The 10,797-nt window shown below is 47.4% G+C and overlaps 1 long non-coding RNA gene across 1 annotated transcript; it reads right to left on the reverse strand.

The window, feature by feature from the left end:
• Nucleotides 1-4,921: 4,921 nt before the first annotated feature.
• LOC131826859 (uncharacterized) lies at nt 4,922-10,643 on the reverse strand. The gene is made up of 3 exons (XR_009351782.1): nt 10,179-10,643; nt 6,941-7,184; nt 4,922-5,601 (listed from the first exon to the last, which is right to left on the reverse strand). It is a non-coding gene; the product is annotated as an uncharacterized LOC131826859 (long non-coding RNA).
• Between the last annotated feature and the right edge of the window lie 154 nt (nt 10,644-10,797).

Genomic DNA, 10,797 nt, shown 5'->3' on the forward strand with positions numbered 1-10,797 from the left:
TTGTGCCAGATGAGAAGAGCTTGGATGGTTTTGAAGAGGCTTGACTTGATTTAGATTAGAAAAGGATCGGGGTGCCTGGGTGGCTCAGTGGGTTAAGCCTCTGCCATCAGCTCAGGTCATGGTCTCAGGGTCCTGGCATCAAGCCCTGCATTGGGCTCTCTGCTCATCAGGGAGCCTTATTCTCCCTTTCCCACTGCCTGCCTTTCTGCCTACATGGATCTCTCTCTCGATCTGTCAAATAAATAAATAAAATCATAAAGAGAAAAGAAAAGAATCACTCAGGCTGCTGTGTGCAGAACGGACTTGTGGGGTTGTGGGGTGGGGATGCTACTTGCATTAATGTAGACTGAGATTTCTATACTGCTGGAATTTGGGGCCACATTAATTTTTGCTATGGGGAGCTGTCCTGTGCACTGACCACTAGATCGCAGGAGCGCCCTTTCCCAATCCCAAGTTGTGACAACGAAAAGTGTGTCCAGGCCCTGTCAAAATCCCCTGGGGGAGAGCAGGTGCACAAAACTCTCCTGGTTGAGGACCACTGATCTAGGTGAGAGGGGGTATTGGCCCAGACCAGAGCAGTAGATGCAGGGGTGGGGAGAAGGGGGGAGATTCTGGGTGTATATTGAAGACAAAACACGCAGGATTTGTAAATATATTAAGTGTGGAGTGTGCGGAAGAGACAAGAGTTGGGATGATTTTACAATTTGGGGGGCCCGAGGCCCTAGAACAGTGACATTACCACTTGCTAAGATGGGAAAGACGACGGGAGAAGCAAGTTTGATGGGCAACAGGTGTTTGTTTCTGGAGATGGTGGCTGAATCCACATGGGGATGCCCAACCAGCAGCTGAACACACAAGTCTGGCATTCATGGGTGAGGTCCAGGCTGGAGGCACAAATATGAGCACCGTTAGGACATAGGGTTCAAGCTGTGAGAAGAAGTGGGCTTACCTACACAGTGAGTATGGACAGAGGTGTGTTTGGCAACATGATAAGTCAGCTTCGTGATATCTGTCCCCCGGTATTTGTCCTGTGAGTATGGATGGGAGTGTGTATGGGACTTAGGCTTGCTTTTAACCAGTAGAATTTGGCAAGGTAAGAAGATGTCACTATTATGATCTCATTATATTAAATCAGACTGTTTTACGGATTGGAGTGAGAGGCTATTCTGGACTTGAAGAAGCAAAGAGCCAAGTTCGGAATCACCTGTGGAGAGAGTTATATGGCAGGAAACTGCAAGCAGACTCTGGGGGCTGAAGATGGTTTCCAGTTAACAGCCTGGAGAATCTCCCTGGCCCGCCCCAGCATGGGCTGGCCCCAAATCACACAGCTACAAGGAAATGAGTTCTGCCAACACCCGAGTGAGTTTGGAAGCAGAGCCTTCCATAGTGGAACCTGCAGGTGAGAACACAGCTTGGTGGGCGCCTTCTCTCCTCCTTTGAGTGAGACCCAGAGCCGAGGACCCTGGTTAAGCTGTGTCTGGCCTCCTGACAGCTAGAGATGGTAGGATAGTAAACTGAGCTGTTTAAAGTTACTAAACTTGTTATTATTTGTTATGAAGTAACTATTAAAAACAAAACAAGAGGCCCAAAATGGAGTTGCTTATGCTAAGCCCCATGTCCCCCAAATCAGACTTAATTATGATTTCAGCTGTCCCAGAAATGGAATCTGAGCCCAGGCAAACAGACACCACCTGATCCCCACTCCCTCGGACCCCTGCCATCCTCAGAAGCCAAGTCACCTGGCCATAACCAACCTGCTTTGTTTGCCTGACATGACTTCCTTGCTCCTCCTCTCTCCTGCCTATAAAAGTCTTTCATTTTGTACTGCTCCTCCGAGTTCCTTTCACTCTGCAAGCAGGATGCTGCCAATTTCGTGAATCATTGAATAAAGCCAATAGGTTCTTTAAAATGTACTCAGCTGAATTTTTTATTTTAACACAACAGAAAACTCAAGCAGAAGTTCCGAGTCCCAGAGCACAGGACTGATGTCTAAAGGTCAGGAAGCTCAAGAAAACCCAGGCAGGAAAGGAGCCATCATCACTGACCAGTGTGGAAGAGGAAGGGAGAGCCAACATCACGATGAAAAAGATAGAATATTTCCAGAGAAGTGGAGGGACTTCTATGTCTATAGGACTGACAGGTTGAGTCATTTGGATCTGAGGGTTAATCATTGGATTTGGCAACTTGGTGGTGATTAGCGATCTTGTAAAATATCTGGGTAGGTGTAGTCATGGGACCAATGACTGTTAACAGTGTCTGAAGTGCAAAAAAAATTTCAGGGTTTGGATTCAAATGGGAGCAGTGGATATAAAGAGCAGTGAGCAAGTCTGACTTCTGTTTTGGAGATCAAATCAGTTGGTTTTGCTGATGGATTAGATACGAGAAAAGGGAAAGGGGGAATTTATCCCAGGGGCTGAGGCTTTAGCCAGTAGGAGGTGGGGATGCTGTTTACTAAGATGGGGAGACTGGGACAGGAGAAGGTTGAGGAGGGAGCAGGATAGAAATCATGGTGAAAATAAGACTCCTGTTACATATTCATTGAGAAATATGCTGCAGGCAGCTGGCCATGTGAATCTCAGCTCCAAAGGCGGGTTAGGTTTAAAGACGTTCACTTCAGAGCCTTCAGCTTCTACAAAGAACTTAAATCAATGATGCTGAATGGAATCGGTTAAAGCAGTGGTTTTTAAACTGGGGCTGGGAGGCAAGGAGTTTTGCTCCCAGGGCCGACTGAACAATATCTGGCAACATTTTTGGTGGTCACCACTTGGGGGGTGCTGCTGGCATCTAGTGGCTAGAGACCAGAGATGCTGCTAACTGTCCTGCAGGGCACAGGACAGCCCCACAGCAGAGAATCACCCACCAGGTATCAATAGTGCTAGGTTGCGAAAGCCTGATCGAGGGAGAGAGAGAGAGAGAGAGAGCGAAAGCATAGCTACAGAAGACCCAGAATCAAGCTCTTCAAAGGGGCGGAGATGAAATAGAGAAGCAAATTGAGAATACAGGTCCAGGATGGTAGGAAGAGAAACCAAGTGATTAAGAGGGCACTAAGGAAGCGGGAACCTAGAGACACCGAGTACATCCACGTTTGCTAGTGATAGGCGTGTATGGTGCATGGACCGCCTATGAGAATTCATACACCTTGCACATTTTTAAGTGGGCATCTGAAACTTTTTAATCATAAACTTTTCATCACAATATATGTATATTTTATTAACTAGGTGTTGAAAATATTAAACATTTAAAAAATGAGATAGAGGGCACCTGGGTGGCTCAGTCACTAAGCAGCAGCCTTTGGCTCAAGTCATGATCCCAGGGGCTTGGGATGAAGGCCCACATTCCTGATCAGCAGGAAGCCTGCTTCTCCCTCCCTGGCTCTCCCTACTTGTGTTGTGTGTGTGTGTGTGTGTGTGTGTGTGTGTGTGTTTGTGTGTGTGTGTCTCTCTCTCTCTACCAAATAAATAAATAAATCTTTAAAAAGAAAATGAGATAGGAAAGGATCGACTTCATTGGAATAACATTTGCTTGCTACAAGTTGATTTTTTTTAAGCAGAACAGTCTCATTTTTTGTTATTTTATTTCCCAAAAGACACTGGAATGGAATGAAACCATTAAAATCCTTACTTGTGCCTTTCCCTATTATGTCCCTAAAAATATGTAGTTTAATTTAAATATGAAGGAATGAGTGTCACTAACCAAAACTGATTGTTATTCTGATGTCAGAGCACTTCCAACATCTGCCCAAATCCCCTTTCCGATGTTAACCTTTACCCTAATAAGGAGAGGAAGCCCTAAAAGCAGAGCCCCAGGACTGCCCACAGAAGGGCATTATTTGAAACAAAACTGGTATTTCAACTTTGGTATCAGCCCAAGTCCTACACTCTAATAAGATCTGAGAGGAGTGTCTTGATCTTCCAGGAAGGAGAGGAGTATCCTGATATCAGACCCAAGAATGGGCATATCATCGATCCTACAGAGCACACATGGAGTTTGGATCTGGAAATGGACTCCCTTAAAATGATCTGCACATAAGGATTCTTTATAGAGATTTTTCAACTACCCTTGGGGACATGGTACCCTACACCCACAGGTGTAGACAAATATTTTACAAGCTATGCTGGGAATGAGGTGGGGAGAGAAATATGGAGGTTGTTATAGGAAGATAGAAGGTTAAAGGAAGTTTTTGTTTTGGGTTTTTTCCTTTTGTTTTTAAGAAAAAGGTCATTTGTCTTCTGACTGGAAGGATCCATTGGAACGAGAACTTGATATTGACCCTGGGAGTGGAGTCCTGGAGAGGGCTGGAGGGAACAAATCCCAGACACAAGGAAGAACAAACCCAATCTGGGGATGTCTGCTCTTCTCAATAAACCTGCTCTGTCTTCAACTCTTTCTGTGTTTCTTGTACATTTCTCCAATTACCATGTAAATTCCATGATGCCAGGGACTTTTCTGTGTCGTTCGCCACAGATTTACAAACACTCAGGGCAGTGTGTAGCACTGACTAAATATTTGTTGAGTAAATGTCTAAAAACAAATTAAAAATGGATACAAATGTAGGTATAGATTTGATTGGGTGGTGGTAAGATAAGGGAATTCCTACACAAAGGGCTTTTATTTTCTTGAAGTGTGACACTAGTCATGAAGTTTTGGAACACAGGTGAGGTTTGGTGGGGTGAGGTCCAGAGCCGATGACCAAGAAAGGATTCTTGAGACGTCTTAGGTGCAAATGGTGGTTTTATTAAAACACAGGGACAGGACCCAAGGGCAGAAAGAGCTGCTCAGACAGAGGCATGGTTGACTGGGAGCTGAGGAAGGTGAGGACAGAGGGGGTGTCCAGAAGGACTGTCATATGCTAAAGAAGAAATTCAGGATAAGGGAGACCTGGTTATTGTAATGTCAAGGCTGTTTTTGCCTCTAATGAGGGAAAGCATGAAGACAGTCGGGAGTTTCCTGGAGATATGTTACATTCCTCCTATCACACATCCTTGTCAGTGGGCTTTGGGCTTAGAAGAAATTCAGTTTTATTACACTTCCCTCCCCCTTAGCCTCCCAGAATTTTATGGAGGGGAGGGTGATGGTGATGTTAGGGCTTCCGGAAACTGAGGTATGGGTGTCTGGAAGTCAGGCTATTGATGAGAAAGCTTCTTCCTTCCTTGTAAGTCGCTAGGACATTCGTAGATGGAGGGAGACTCCTGTCCTGCAGGACTGGGATCTCTATCAGTTAAGCATCGTTTTTCCTTTAGGGCAGCCAGGAGTGCATGAGGAATGTTACACATATGGCATGGGGAGAGGGTGTAGGGTGCCAGTTTCTGCTTTGTCCTAAGCTTGCCTTCTGCTCCCTCATCCCTAGGACAGGAGCTGGGAGTGAGGTGACATAGTTCAGAAGAGGTGGGGGTAGGAATTGTTGAGGCAAGTCTTGAAGGTGTGAAACGGTCATCCATTAGAGGGAAAGCAAACTCACCAGAGAGACAAGGGAGTTTGAAGCCAGGGTTGAGTATCCACTGGAGAATTGTGGTCAAGTGTTTTAAAGTACAGCAGTTTGGCTCAGCTGTATGATTCCTTCCTGGTTTCTGGTGCATGCCGCTGGCATTTGTAGAATCATTTCTAAAGAAACAAAGCAAAAGAGGATAAGCCTTTCTTTCACAAACGATGATGAATCAAGTTTTGAACATGCTGGGCTTTGAGGCACAGGTGGGACATCAGTGAAATGGCATGAGTAGGTAGTCAGTTACACGGGCCTGGTGGGTAGGAAAGAAACAGATGGTCATGTATCAGTGGGAGAGATGTTGGCTAGGGAATGGGAGCTGAAACCAAGGGCACAGTTGATATCACTACAAGAGAGGGTAGCTTGGAAGAGAAAGGTTAACTGAACCCCCGGGGAAACCCTGATGGGAATGTCACATGCATTTCTCAGGCATGCCAATGTTGACACAGATTACTGTAACTCCTGGGGGCCAGAAGCCATGTCTTTGAGATTCATTCATTCTCTGCCTCTGGCATAGCGTGGGCCACATTGAAGGTAATTCTAAAATTCATTCCGATTTGATTTCATTGCACTTTTCATTTACCAGAATCTTGTCATGGTTTGCTAGTGTATCATTTTCTCGAAAAGATTAAATAAGGACCATTTTACAAATATGAGATGAATGCCTGAAGGGATTTTGTTTAATTCATTCATTAGCTCGGGAACCACTAAGATGTTACCACCACTTCAAGCAAGAATCTCAAGGCAGACACATATACAATCAGTAATACTTAAACGAATTTGCTTTGATAGATGCAAATAGATATGCAAATAGAATGCAAATGGATGCAAAACTGCCTTCTACCAAAGGAAAGGGGGTCAACTGTACTTCCAGTGGACAAAATTCATTTACATATAGCTAGACAAGATCATCTGCATCCACATCAATTATGTACAATCTATAGAGTTGCAAAATAGCTCAAAGACAAGAAAGGCACAGAATATCCCATAGAATTGGTCAGCCCAGAAGGGTACATGAGACAACACCTGTTTTCCCTTGGAAGACACTATAATCTTTTAGGTTCATTTCAATGTCTTTTGTGATTTTGCCTATGCTTTAAAAGAAAAAAAAGTTACCCTTATCATTCTTATTAGTTTGAAAAAAAACTAATAAAATACTAGTCTGTTATAAAATACACATGGAAGAATGTTCTGGCACTATCATACCCAATTTGGGGTACTAACTGATTAGGAAGATGAGGCAGAATTTGGGAGCCCCTAGAATGAGTCTGTTTCCGGTTGGAATGGGAAACATTTACGAATCAAACTAAATGATCTCAAATCCACTCTGGAATGAAACAGGTTATAAGGAAAATACAGAATATGTTGAAATGGACCTGTTGGCTCATTGTGAGCTTTCCTGGTCAAATGGAGACCTCTACCATGATGCTTGTCCTCCATGTCCCACCCATCCCATACCTGCTATCCTGGCACCAAAGGGCCACCAGACTTTAGGCTCGGTCTGCAGTTCCAAATGGAAACCCTCTGTTCCCACAGTAGTGGACAGGATGACTCTGGTTGCTGGTGGAAGCGTCAGCTGCTTTAGTCCAACAGTTCAAGAGAGGATCAGAAGAGCATAAGGACGATATTGGAAAAAAATGCTCGGAAGAATTTCCAGAACACAATATTTCTCTTTGCAATTTTTGAGTGTTCTGTAGCCAACCTGCCAAAAAAAAAAAAATGTGAAAACTATAAATAGAGAGGAGTGGGAAGAAGAAATGAGGACCTGTCACAGTGCCAGCAAAAATAGGGAACTGAGAATTTTCCAGAGATTCAGAGTCAAAGGGGGTTAATATTTACTTAGAAAAGAAGTCGTGGGCACAAGCTCTAGGATGAAATGAAGGCAAGAGAGGCAAGTTAGGGAATCGAGAGAGAGAGAGAGAGACTTGAAGATAAAAAAAAAAAGTCAACTTAAAGTCTCATTCCTCATTAAGGAAAGTACAGATCAGAGAAGAGGGGAGAGACTGGGATATAGTTGATCGCCTATTGTGTCTGGCTCTGATTAGAAGCTTTGTATCCACTTTTTAATTTCATCTTCCAGCCTGTTTCCTGGATTCCAGCTTCTATTTCCTATGAAATAGGTACCATCACCAAAGACGAGAGTCAAACATGTAACAGTAGTCAAATCTTTAACAGCGCGGACAACTAACTAACCAAAAGCTGGCCCGAGGACCGCTGCAGAGTCAAGTGTTACATGCCCAGTGCCTGGATCGCGAGGCCATGGTAGGGTCCAGGGTAGGGAGACACACAGCAGGTTCTGGCCAGAGGCTAGTCACCAAACTTTGTGTGGCTGAAGGGGTGTGTACCAGCTGAATGTCAGCTCCCAGATGAAACTGAGAGAAATGTCCTTTGGGAAGGTTTCCGCTGACTCTCTGCCTTTCCTTCATCCTCCCCAGGGTGTTCCATTAGCATTTGGGGTCTGGGGTCTTGCCTGTTGCTCCTGGCTTTTGTGGGCCACGCCACTGTCACAGCCAGGGCTCCAAGGGGCAGTGCACTGTATGGGCTCTTGACTGTTCCCTCCTGACTCTCGGAAGGAGAACAGGCAGCAGGGGTTTTCATTCTTTGTTGGCATCTACTCTCTTCAGCAACCCCAAGATCAGTACCCCAGGCTGCACAAGCTCAGGTTCATGTCTTTACCAAAGGCCGGCAATAATTTCAGAAAGGAATGACAATGAAGGTAAAAAACAGTTCAACTACTCGCTCATCTGGACTTCTAGAGCAGGTGGGGTTCCCAGACAACTTTGTTCCGTCGGTCTGGCACCCTTGCCCCCCCTCTCGGTGCCTTGGTGATGAGTGTGGACCTTGCTGTTTGTGCTGCCTGAATTTGCCCTTGTCGCTTATTAGCACTGTGGCCCTAAAAGTCTGAGAGGCTAAAAGTCATGCCTCTCAGAGCCAATCGGAATAGCTTATTAGACCTATTGATTCTGGCATAGTGGGCCTGTGTGGAAATCTCTCTTCTTCATCCCTCCTCCTTCTCAGTCTTCCCCTCCTCCACCTCTTCCTCCTTCTTCTTTGATGTGTAAACCAAGGTATTTGGGGAGCAGGGAATGATGTGATGTTTGGGATTTACTTTAAAATATATTCCAGACCTCCCCTCTCCCCAAAAAACAAAAATACAGGCACTTTGGGGGCAGTAGAAGGAGGAGGGCCTATGAAACAGTTGGGGAAGCAGAGTGATAAGTACGCGGAAGGGCCGGGATCCTTCTGCTCTACACACTTTGGTGTATGCTTGAGAATTTTCATAATAAGAGTAAACAAACAAAGACCAAATAATGAGGCTTTCATTCTCTACATCCAAATGACCACAACAGGGCATAGAATGCACTTTCATAGTTGCTCCCCTGGCAATTTTTTCTGATTCTCCAAATAAGATTCCAGCTCTCATCCTACCTGTCATAGTCTCTGGATATTGACTGGGCACGTTTTCCTCAACAAGGCCTTGCCAGGCCCACTGCTAGGGAATGTATTGTTTCAGATTCTGTACTCAGGTTTTAAAGATTTTTATTTATTTATTTATCAGAGAGAGAGGGGGGAGAGAGCGAGCACAGGCAGACAGAATGGCAGGCAAAGGCAGAGGGAGAAACAGGCTCCCTGCTGAGCAAGGAGCCTGATGTGGGACTTGATCTGAGGACCCTGTTATCATGACCTGAGCCGAAGGCAGCTGCTTAACCAAGTGAGCCACCCAGGCGTCCCTGTACTCACGTTTAAAAAAAAAAAGTGACCAGTTTCCCGTTTGGAGTGACTCGAATGCAAGACTCACAGTAAGCCATTGTCTTGCTGTGTCCCATCCCTTTCTAAGGACTGCTCCTGCTATCTCTGGGAGATCACAGCATTGGGAGGGGCAGCCCAGTCCTGGGCCATTACAGCAAAGCTGCAGCCTGAAGGGCACGGGTGAGATCTGTGGTTTGAGCTGTCCGAGTCTCACGGAGAAAAAAAAAGAGAAATTAATCATCATTTGACCATGACATTCCCATTAAAAAGGAGGACTGTGGGAGAAAGAGCAAGGGAAGAGGAAAGAAAAATCTCAAAATAAAAGTGGGGTGGATGGCAGGAGGAGGAGAGGGTCTCGGAAATTGGGGGCGGTGTGGCGATCGAACCAACGCTAGCCACAAACACAGGATTCCGCCCATTAGTCTAGAGCGGACTGGACATAAACATGCTCGCACATCTACTTGTCGGCTGCGTTTTGTCGGCCGGCCCGGTAGCGAAGTGATTCTTTAAGAGCTCTGAGAACCCAAACTTGTGGCCGCCCGCAGCTGAGCTGAAGTGGAGCTGGGAGCTGCCCAGACGACCCGAGGCTGCCAGCTGACCACCTTCCTCCCTAGAGATCGCTGGAGCCAAACTCAGCGGGGGAGAAGCCACACTCGCGGGTGGGTCCCGGGGTTAAGGGCGGAAGCCGGGTTCCCACAGAGGCCTCCGCGCCCAGGTGGCTGCAGCGGCGGTGCCCGGGACCGTAGGCCTGACACCCGGACGCGCCCCCCTCTCTGGACAACCGGCCGCAAAAGTAAAAGGCCAGCATCCCGCCACGGCTATGCTTCCCACGGGACAATCTCGGGAGAAGGTCCTGGAAGAGGTTCGCAGGCCGATTTTCCGAGGGAAAGGGCGAGGTGGGGAGGGAGGGCCCCTGACCCTCCCCGCCCTCCCTTCTCCCGCTCACCCGGCATCAACAGCGGCGGGGCTGCCCTGCAGAAACGTAGGCGAGGTTGTAGTGTCGCCCTCCGCCGCTCGGGGGCAGGACCACCTGCTGGCTCCACCGCAGCGGCCCGCGCGCCTCTCTTGGCGGAGGCCGGCGGAGGCGAGCCTGCGGCGTCCTCTTTCATTGGCCCGGCGGGGGCGCTGCCATGTTGGAGCAAGCGGTGCCTTCTGTGCGGTGGAAACGCCATGGCTTCACCGGTACCGTCCTGGAGCGCAGCCTCCTACCTTTCCTCCTCGCTCGAGTGTTGGTACTGAGAGGCGGCGGCCGGCGGGATGGAGAGAAGTAAGATGAACCTGCCCAAGGGGCCGGACACGCTCTGCTTCGACAAGGACGAGTTCATGAAGGTGCACGCCTGGGCTCTGCTCCCCGGAGCCGGGCCGTGGGTGGCCTGCCCTCCTTGGCCCTCCCGGTCCTCTCCTCGGGCTTCTCCTGCGGGCTTCCTGGGCTGTCCCCGCCCCGGACAGGTCCTCGGCGGGGACCTCACTGCACTTCGCAGTGAGTCTCATGGCCTCGGGTGGGCTAGGTGCAGCCTGGAGAAAGCACTCCTGTGAAATCGTGCACATTGAATGAAAAGGCCTGA

This window comes from Mustela lutreola, chromosome 3 (assembly GCF_030435805.1).
Source record: "Mustela lutreola isolate mMusLut2 chromosome 3, mMusLut2.pri, whole genome shotgun sequence".
Classification (NCBI taxonomy): Eukaryota; Metazoa; Chordata; class Mammalia; order Carnivora; family Mustelidae; genus Mustela; species Mustela lutreola.